This window comes from Anser anser (genome assembly GCF_964211835.1).
Source record: "Anser anser genome assembly, chromosome: 4".
Lineage (NCBI taxonomy): Eukaryota > Metazoa > Chordata > Aves > Anseriformes > Anatidae > Anser > Anser anser.
This window is the reverse complement of record NC_139724.1, coordinates 15,827,406-15,837,773: the sequence shown is the minus strand read 5'-3', so window position 1 is coordinate 15,837,773 and position 10,368 is coordinate 15,827,406. Positions and strand designations below refer to the sequence as shown.

At 44.3% G+C, this 10,368-nt stretch overlaps 1 protein-coding gene across 4 annotated transcripts in view; it reads left to right on the top strand.

The window, feature by feature from the left end:
• Positions 1–10,368, top strand: part of SLC4A4 (solute carrier family 4 member 4) — a 229,489-nt gene that overhangs the window by 57,201 nt on the left and 161,920 nt on the right. The gene's annotated exons all lie outside the window — the stretch shown is intronic.

Below are 10,368 nucleotides of genomic sequence, written 5' to 3'. Positions count from 1 at the left end.
CGATTGATAAGAACACTTCCCAGAAGTCAGAGCAGACATTTCCGTGTAAACGCTTCTGTTTTCTTCCCCTTTTGTATGAAGTGATCTGGGCTCAGTAGTTGTAAATCATCATGTTGGGTTTATGAGGCCATTTGCTGTCTGCAGGGATGGAATGACAGGGTTTTTGTATTGCCTTCTGCTCATGGAATAATTGATGCTTTGGCACAGCGGAAACATTTGAGAGGGGAGGGAGGGGGAATATTTCTTGTAATTTACTGCCTTAAATGTTGCCACATGCTCTTGTGGTATGTATCACTCATATGTGATGCTCCAAGAATATAATACAGATTGTTGTTTGTGAAGAGCAGTGTGGGAGCGACTGTTTTAACTGTCTGAAGGTGCAGTGAAAAAGGTTGGGTTAATGTTTTAAGTCTTTATCTCCATGTTGCAATGCAGATATCCTTGTTTGATTTACTTGGGCTAGCAGACCACTTGCTGTTCATCTCACTGGGGTAAGGGGAAGAGGAGGTGAAAAAATATGCAGTGTTTCTGTTTGCACACAACAGGCCTCTGAGAAACTGTAGCTGCTTGTCTGAATCTCAGAGACTTGGAGCTGTGTAACCAGCTAATTCCCTTGTTCGTGCAGAGGGCAGTGCCTTGATTCTTGCCAGGCTCCTGTGAATGACCTAGCTAAATCACAGAAGAGTCGCCGGCTGTGCCAGAGCCAGTGCTGACGCTGTAGCATCTGTCAGTGTCGCGCTGCAGAGGGGCGCATGTAAGATTCGACTGGCAAGTTGCTGCTTGGCCACTCTGCTCTTCTGCACGGGGACAGCCTTACATTCAGAGCTTGCCTTGCAAACTGGAGGCATTACCACAGTGCGAAGAATTGGTAAAGGCTTTGGCACTTTGAAGGGAACTTATTTGCCTCATTACAGAAGGTGTGTGTCCCTAATTATACCTAACTCTTTATGCACACAGCTGTATGTCTGTATGTAAGTAATGTCTGCGTGCACCTAATATGCGTACATGCACCCCATGTACAGTTACAGTCTGCATATATCCATTGGAAGGGTAAAACACCAGGTTGAAGGCCCTTGGCTGACACTTGGTGCAGATGGTTTTAAGTCTCTTTGCTAGATTTCTGCATTAGAGGTGGAGTGGCACAGTTTCAAGGAGGAGAGCATTTGTCTAGAGACCAGGAGGTGTTAGCTTCAAAACCCTCTCCATTACATCAGCCAGTTCTGTGGTATTGTTATAACTCACTTTTCTGAATAGCTTACACTGGTGGCATCCTCTGTAGAAGAAAGTAACTGCAAGCAGAATTGTCACCTCAGATGTATTTTAGTTTTTTACTGATAGTTTTTGTTTTTCACCTGATTACATGGAGGAAAAACATACCTATGACAGTTGTTTGCCTCTTTCCTATTCATTCCTCTGCCAATAATTTATTTTTTCACCAAGTAGTCAATTTGATCAAATTCCTTAGGAAGGTTGCTTAAAGCTATTAATTTCACCAAACCTGTGGGAAAACAACTGAGCAGGGAGGTGAGGCATTATGATACGCTTAGAAAGCAGGCTGGTTTTGTGCTTTTCAATCTGTTTGATTTAAAACAAATGAAGACAGTATTTGAAAGTCGTCATTCTGAGCATCCATCTCTTGCATATTAACTCTCCAGAATGCAGCTCTTGAAGTCAGTCTTTTATTTTTTATTTTATTTTTTTTTACTGGCTGGTGCCCTGCATTATGTTTGTGAGATGGAGATAGCAGCTCTGGATTAGCATGTTGCTCACTGATTTGGTTATGTAGTGGTGTGGGGGAGAGGGAAGGACTTGGTTAAGGAAGGAGGGGGAACAGGGCATTTCTGGTTAGTAGGATGTTGAGACATTTTCAGCTTGGAGCGATTGTCGGTCATGCCCTTGCTAAGTAAATATAACATTAATAGAAACCCTATGTACATTACAAAAGTATGTCCCTTTGGCCTAGCTCCAGAGATGATTTAATGCTTCTCTAAGGTGGCACCTCAGTCTAATCCTACACTGCATGTCATTGCTATTTTATTAGTGATATCAGCTGTTGACATTGGAAAATGATTCATTTGCAGGTACCCCCATTTTTCAGTGAGATGGCTTAGTTAAGAAATTCACTGCATTTTAGTTACAAAGAGCTGCTTTGCTGTCCCCTCACTGATGTGGAGCAGAAGTGCCCCGAAACGTGACTCGGCGAGAGAAGGGAGCTCCCTAGGTCCAGTTCAGAGTGAAGAAGGAAAGTAAGTGAGAAAGTGTAGGCTTTTGTGGGGGAAATCAAGAACAGGCACTGCCCTAAGCTGAACCTCCTGTGTAAGAAAGCCATTCCCATTCATTTAGAGCACTGCACGTTCCTTTCCTTGAAGGTAATGACATAGTGCTGTAATGCCACTGTTAGGAGTGCTGGTATGTGTGACATAAACAGATTACTTAATAACCAATTTTGCAACAGGGGAAAAGTAAAGCTCCACCTTATCCTTTGAGATAAGGTATTCTTGGCTCTTTAAGTGTAACTTCCCTCAGGCTTGCTGCCGCCCTGACTCTGCAGTGGGGTGGAGGATGCTTGGTTTCAAGTCTGACAGCTCTGTTACTGGAAGGCCAGGGTAGCTCTGGCTGTGTCCTTTAGGAGAAGGGGACCAGCACTTCCGTCAGGTGTTTTGTCCCACATTTCGATTGATTTGCAAAGTAAACGTGTGGAGAGTACATCTTAGAAAGAACTAACTTCAGGAAGAGGTTCTGTTACAGTGAAAACTTTGCTGTGGATCCTGTTAACATTATGGGATTTAAACCAGGGTCTTTGTAGCAACTTGCAGTGACATCCTTTGCCATTTTAGCTGACTGCTCCCCACACTTTCCTCCTCCGTTCTTTCTATTCTTGACCCTGTAGTGTCATTACACTTTGCTGGTAGAAAGCTGTGTTATGATTTAAGCCTAAGATTATTTCTTGATGGTTGAATCAATGAGGAGAGAGGTTAAAAGGGCAAAGATGTCTGTGAAAATCTTTACCTTTACTAACAGCAGGCAGAAGGTAGGAGACATAAGTTATGTTTGCCTATTTAATTTGTTTTTTTCTTCTTCTATCCCAGCCCTCGGTTTTTGATCACTGACTGTAGGCAGACCTTCTCTGTTTTCAGAAATAATCTGTTTCATATCAATTAGTTTTTATTTGTTTCTGAAACGAGTACAATTAAAAAAATAATCATGTAAAATCCAAGTACACACTGTACTTCATTAATTTGCTTTGGTGCCTTTAATTTAACTGTAGAGGTAGAGTAGGCTGTATTTTGTTTTGGTAAAACTGACTCAGGCTGTGCTTGTGCAAAAGCTTAATGATGAGGACCTAGGGACTGCCTTTTTTCTCTCTTCCCATACAGCAGATGACATGGCTTGGGACCAGCAGGCACAGATTGGGACCTGGATGCTGCCCTGCACAGTTAGTAAAAACGGGGTGGGTGGTTTGGATCTTCTCAACTGTGCAGTGTCTGAATGAAAGATTCCAGTTTAGACTCTGTCAGGACACTTTTACAGGATGCTGAAATGTGCCGTTATCTGGTTCATGATAAATAGCAAGGTCCTAGTGCTGTGACTTCACTGCAGACTTTTTGACAGTAAGGTAAATCCCTATGGAAAAGTTGGGAGCCATTTTCGTGTGTGTGGATTAGTTAAGTCGATTGTGTACGTGCTGCAAGGTCTGTGAAACGTAAGTCACCGGTGAAGTGGTTTGTTCAGAATTTCACTCTCATTAAGGTAGTATCACTGCTCGGTCACTTGGAAGCTCGACGCTAGCAAACCCATGAGCATGTTTACTACTGGCACTTTCCAGCCTGTGTCTGTTTTACCCATTGTTGTCTGAGGTATTGTTCTGGTCATTGCAGATGCTTTTCAGATCTGTTGGCAGGAATCAGCGTTAGCTTTAAAGGTGCTGGGGTTGTGTGAGAAGGTGCTGACACCCACCTACTGCACACTTGGTGAGGAAAAACTGCAATCAAAATGGAGATGATGATAAACTGACTTCACATAAGGCAGTGATAAGTGGGCTGTGCTTATAGAAGAAATGGAGAAAATGGTTTAAGAACAGCTGAGTCAATAGATGTTGTGTTTTGCCCATTGCAAAGGAAAGATTGTGTTTGCTTCTAAGTGAGGGTAAGTTTTGCGCTGTGCTCGTTCTGAGCCTAAGGTACGTGGCAGTGTAGGAAGGGGTTTCCGTACCACTCTGACAAGTGACTACCCTTTCAGTTGGGTCTCATCCCTCCTCCAGTTGCACAGTGCTGTGAGAACTTTCTTAGTATTAAAAAAGGGGCTGAAAAGAGATGTGGAAAACTTTGGTGCTTCCTTGAAGGAAGCCTTGTACCACTGGAGAGATGTCAGGAGGCCTTTGTGTAAATGCGGCTCCCACCAGTGAGTGCCCTGTGGTTTGCATTGCATCCTGGTGCCCTGCTGGCAGCTGCTTGGCCTCCACCTACACCCAGCTCTGGCTGCAGTCTGCCTCATAAAACGTGCTGTGCCCTCTCACTGGTTAGTTATAACTGCAGCCTTGGAATCAAGGTTCGTTTGCAGCAGGGCCGTTTTCTTATCTCATGATTCACTACTACAGAGTCGGGCAGTTAGGAGGACTTCCCCTGAGCTGCCTGACACTTGCCAGAGGAAATGGGATGGTGGTTTAGGCAGACTTCTGCCTGGCATGTCGCAGTTGTGTATCTTGTTTTTGTTGCTGATCTGTGCTCAGTCTTCACAGTTGGTATCATGATGATGGTGACACTTTTAGTGTTGGATTTTCCCTCAGAGAAATGGATATTTTTTCCTCTCTGCCTGTCCCTGCCTTGAGTTTGTAGGGGTTGATGTTGAAGCTGACCAAACGGAATGCTAGTTGTGTCCCTACTGAAAAGGCCAACATTTAACTTCTCTGCATAACCACAAAGTTTACCCTTGTATGTAAGGGAAGGGAAGTCTCTCTCTGATAGACTTGCATGAAGCAGTTCATCAGTATTTGTAAGACTCTTGGTCTCCAAATAATGCAGTGCACAGTGCCTGTAAAATTCAGAGGAAGAATGTTAGAAGTTGTCCCAGAGTCAATGGCCTGGAACAGTCAGTGGCCTCCCACTGAAGACCTAGGTACACAGTCTCAGCAGCTATGAAAATTGAGGCTCTTGCTTCTATTGGAGAGTGGTCTAAAACTTACCTGCATGTATGCATTGAGCAGTGCCAAGTACAGCTTGGTAGTGATTTGGTCAGCCTTGGTAATTAATGAGATGGAAATATGGGAAATAAAGTCAAGATTTTCAGCCAAGATGGGTTGTTCTGGGCTGTATCCACTTTGGGTGGTAATTCGGGCCATTTCAAAAGAGGACGTGATTTTTTTAAAGGAGCTGTGGTCACTGCTGAAGGTGGATGCCAGAAAATCCAAAGGTGCCGTGTTTCTGAACAGCTTAGCCTAAAACTTAAAACAAACAGCCCTGCCCAGCACGGCTCCCTTCCTCTGCCCTGTTCCCAAAAGCTGTTTTTTTTTTTTTTTTAAAGTTTCTTTTTCTTCCAGTAGAATCCAAGCAGTACTGGCCAGATTAGATCAGATAACAGCAAGACAGGTTTGGTGGCTTCTGTAACCTCACACAGCTCCAAAGAAGAGAGAAAGAAAAGCAGCTTATGGGGTTGTGGGTAAGAGTCTAGCAATGGCTTATATAAAGCTCAGTGAGAATGCCCCAAACATGTTTATTGTTCTGTGTAAACAATGCCGACCAATTAATTTATTGTGGTACCTTTTAGCTGTCATTGGCATGTGTCTTCAGGGCTTCGTGGCACAAGTTGTGATCCTTTCCTAGCAATGACTAATTCTCCTTCTGAACAAACAGGGTTTGTAGGACCTTCAAGAAGCCGTATGAAGACATCATTTTATTTTTTCTCTTCCTATTTTAGACCTTCTTGGCTTGAATGTAAGTGAGCTCTGTGTTTCAGAGCTGTGCTGTTCTTCAGGGCTAACGCACCTTTTAAACACGCTTCACTGGAGCAGCCTCTGAATCTTGTTAGGAATCTGGCAGTTCGTCTGGGTCATTGGTAGGTAGCAGGTGAGCATATGTTTGAAATTGAGAAGTGCAAGCATCAGACAGATGGCTAGGAGCACTTTCTGTCTGGCTAACTATAGTGTTGTTACGTGGGAACCTTTTAAAGACTGCAGAGGTCACTTTGCGTAAAGATTAAACTGACCTTTTGAAGATATTGAAGGTCTAGGAGCCTGATGTTACCAACAGATTCTCAGGTTTGCATGATATCTTTCACTGCCTAGCTCAGTTCCCTGCCCCTTGCAGTTACTTTAGTAAAGGACTGAATACTGAGGTGTAAAGTGCAGTAATACAAATCCATAAAATGATCTTTGGTCAAGTTTCCTGCTTAATTAAGTAAATCATTGCATCTTCACTGCTGATGCTGGGTGCTCTCTTGTGCCCTTCCATCCTAGCAATGAATGTGGGGTCCTTTTGCCAGAGCTGGCAGAACTGAGGAGAGCCTTGTTGTTTCTAATCTTGTCCCTTCATATTTAATCTCTCTGTTGAATTGTAGCTTGGGTTTTGTCTCTCTTGGAGCCTCTGTTTTACTTTTTACTGCACGCTGCTCACTGCAGGCTGTTCTCCTGGTGGCCTTTATTAGGTTGTGAACCCCACACTCGGCCATATGTAGCCCATTTATAAGGATTTGGCCCCATTCCTCAAAAGCCCATCATCTGATCAGGTCACACGGACCCTTCTCTTTGGCCAACTGCCATATAATTGTGAATTAGTTTATTGCACATTACTATTGGTTTAAAGACCCTTAAGCCTGAGGGACTTCCCAATTTCAGTTTGTTCAGCTACCTGGTTACAGATTTTTGCAGTCGTTTCCATACAGACATGAATTTTTCTGCCTCTGCCACTCAGCCCAGCATCCGTTGTCCAGTTCTAGGCATCCACCTGCTGTTGCTGGTCCTCTGAAACTGTGTGCTCGGTCCCTTAAAAGACCTTTGGTTCCCTTCACGGGAACCTCTTGCAGAGGTCATTTTTGTGCCCAAGCATCACCATTATGAGACATGCATGCTTCTGCACTCATAAAATTGTTACTGGGACCCAAAGAGCCAAATCTCTTCAGGGTGTAAGGTCTGCCCTCAGTTCAGAGGGTTCTGGTGCTGCTTTGCTGTGGGGAATGACAGTGATTTGGGTCTGCTTTATCTCCAGCTGGAATGTTACCTTGTTTAGATTTCACCCAAATTTCAGCAAACTGCTCAGTGAAGCCTTGTGAGCTTTAGGGCAAGTTCCTACTCACCTGGAAAAGCAGTGACTTGAATATTAGGGTGAATACTGAAACACTGTGAGGTCCTGTGAGGACCAAGTGGTGAGCCCAGAAGTATGCCTGGTCAGCCTATCTAGAGGATTGCTTTTAGTTTAAGTTTTTGCCTCTGTGTTCAGATTCACTAATGGGAATAGTACTTGGTGCTTACACTGTGCTGGAGGAAATAATCGTGTTCCTTGTTTCTAATGCATGAACCAGCTGTGTTCACTAACAGGCCTTGTGAATTTCCATGGCTCTTCTACCCAGAGTACTTCATCTTAATGCATCACTGAAAACATCCCGGCTTGTCTGTTGTTTCTTGGAGGCCTGTGTTTTCATCTGTGGGGAAATTAATGCTCTTCCAGATCCCTCCTGGGAAATTTCAAGGTGCCGTATGATGGGAAGGTTATTTCTGTTCCACCGGCGCTAACTGTTCTCTGAAGCAGGGTGTTGCACAGGCTGTGTCCCATCCTATTTGTGCTTGGGTACATGCTGTGATAGCCGCGTCCTGGGAGGTGGAGTTGGTTGGGGTGGAGGGCCTGCAGCTGCTCTGCTGCTGGTGCCGGTCTGGAGAGGTGTTTACTACCTGTAACCCTTTTAAATCAGGTAGAGTTAAGTGCACTCGGCACACAGCAGCATGGCCTTTTGTTCTTATTTCTTGAGCTGATTTGAAACTAAGCAGGGCTTACTTTGGAACTTGCTTAGTGCTACTTTTAGTATCTCCCCTTTAAAATGGATCATCCCTGTGATTTATTTGTCCTTCTGGACCGTCAGCTCTTTCTGTCATTGATTTCCTTAGATTCTTGCACAAAATGAGAACCCTTCTGTTGCCACCTCCGGTTTTGAAAAGAAGCCACTAAAAACTGCACTAGACTCTCTCTGGTCCTGGCAGTGTGTTGACCAGAGCCACGTTTAGCTGTGTGCTTGGCAGTACACCAACACTTCTTTCTTGCCCATTGAGATACGAAGGTGTGCCATGCGGTCTTCTGCTGCTGAAACTCGTGGCAGGCTGCATCCCCTGCCAGTCTCATGTGATTTCAGAGCTGCTGTAGGTGCAAACTGCTGAATGTTGGGCATCTCTGTGGAGCAATTTTTCATAAAGTTAGTGACTTGTTAGCAGTAGGAATAAAAGCCATGTGCTCTAGGTATGTGTCAGGAAGCCACGTGCATACCTAAAGCTTCCTTACCCTGGGGTTAAGCTGTGTGTCGGCTCCATCCAGGTTTGAAACTGATTGTTAGGCTATGAAAATGGCACACCTTTGCCTTCCTGTGTTATTAGGTCAGCCCTGCCCCAAAATTAAATGACTGGAGTGTGCTGAGTGAAGCCCTTCATTCAGGCAGCCTGAAATATCTGCCCCAGTCTTCTCTGAGAGCCTGGATACACACAGAGCAGGAGGTGCAAGTGGCCAGAGCAGTTGGCTTATGGAGAAGAGGTTGGCTGTAGAGATGTCTTAGTCGTAACCAAGTGAGCTTGTCCAAGCCTGATGAGGTTTAACGTAACTCTCCCTGCTCTCTGGAAAAGAGGCTTGAAAGTAAAAAATAAGGACCAGGTGAAAACTAATACTCAGCTCATTTTCGTTGCTTTATAAATTTTTAATGTTAGTTTTTGATCTCGTTTCCTTCTAAGGTGCCAGTCCGAGATTCTTTATGGCCATGCTCTAAGTCTCAACAACCCTGGTCATGTGGAAAGGATTCCTTCTTAGATATGCACCAAGCAGACTTTATCCTTTGATCCTGTAACTTTCAGCTCCTTTCTTGAAATGACCAAGTTTTGTTTTGCTAAGCAAAAGCTGTTTCACTGTCACCTTTTTCTTAAAAGAAGAGAGTTGGTGTTTTAAATTGAAGAGGGTATTGTAAATAAAATGTGATCTCTTTCTGCTTGTTTTTTTGGCTGTAGATATCCGGAATGGAAGAAGAATTTCAGTCTTACACAATGTTAGGCTAGAGTCTGTCCTTGGTCCTGCACTAAGATGTCAGGAAGTGGTAGACTGAGCTCAGTGCCCAGATTAACAGAGACCTCAGGCACAAAAGTTATTGCTGTACTTAAATAATCTAATCATATCTGCTGATTTTTTTTTTCCTCATGCCAAGGCAATTATTTCAGTTTGCATTTCTGCCAGAAAACACAGATGTTCTGGTAGTGCCCTACATTTGGATTACTGCCATGGTCACTAATACGATGTTACACATACGTGTTTCTATATACCATCCAAAAGGTTTTGTGAAAAGGTTTTGTTGCAGGATGAAGCTCCTCAGAACAGCCTAAATTCAGATTTTTGAGAAACCTGAACTGCACAGCTATTCATAGGTGCATGAGACAACAGATTTAGTCTTTATGATCCTTTTGGGGAAGATTCAGTTTTTTATCCAGGAGATTGTAAGAAGCAATAATGCTTTTTGAAGCAAATAGGGTTCCAGAACTAGTCTAGGAGACAACCGAACTCCTGATTTCTCTCTCTCTAGGTATGTTTTGGCCATTTGCCAGCAGTATTAGAGCATGAATAGATCCATGTGTTTTAAACAGTATAGACAGTTTGTGCTCCAGAGGCTTTGGGATGTCAAGTTTGGGACTGACGTCATTGCACCGAGAGTAATTCCCTGCTGCCGGCACACTTCCCATGTGGGCAGATCCCAAGCTTTCTTCATCACTTACATTTAGCCAGATCCTCACCTGACTGTGCCAGACTCGTCCTGGTTGTTTCACAGAGCTGCATTGCCCCTTGCTGAGCAGTGAGCAGACATTCAGCGTGCATGCATTGCACATGCACCCTGCCTCTCAGTCTCTAAAAACTGTCGTCCTTTCTTCCTTGGACAGAGAAGGATCCTCACTGACAGACTCCTCAGGCTTGACTCGAGGTTTGTGCCACAGCGACTGCAAAAGCCGCCAGGCAGTGTTACTGGTATAGACCCATGGGAACCTGGTCTGTTTCTTACACATGTACAGGGCCTGCCTTGTCGCACTGAGAAACCCCTGTGAGGCTTTGTGCGAGCCTCAGTGGGCAATGAGGAGCAAACACCTGAATGGAGACTGGGGTTGTGCAGGTAGCGGGTCCTGAGGCCAAGCTAACACACAAG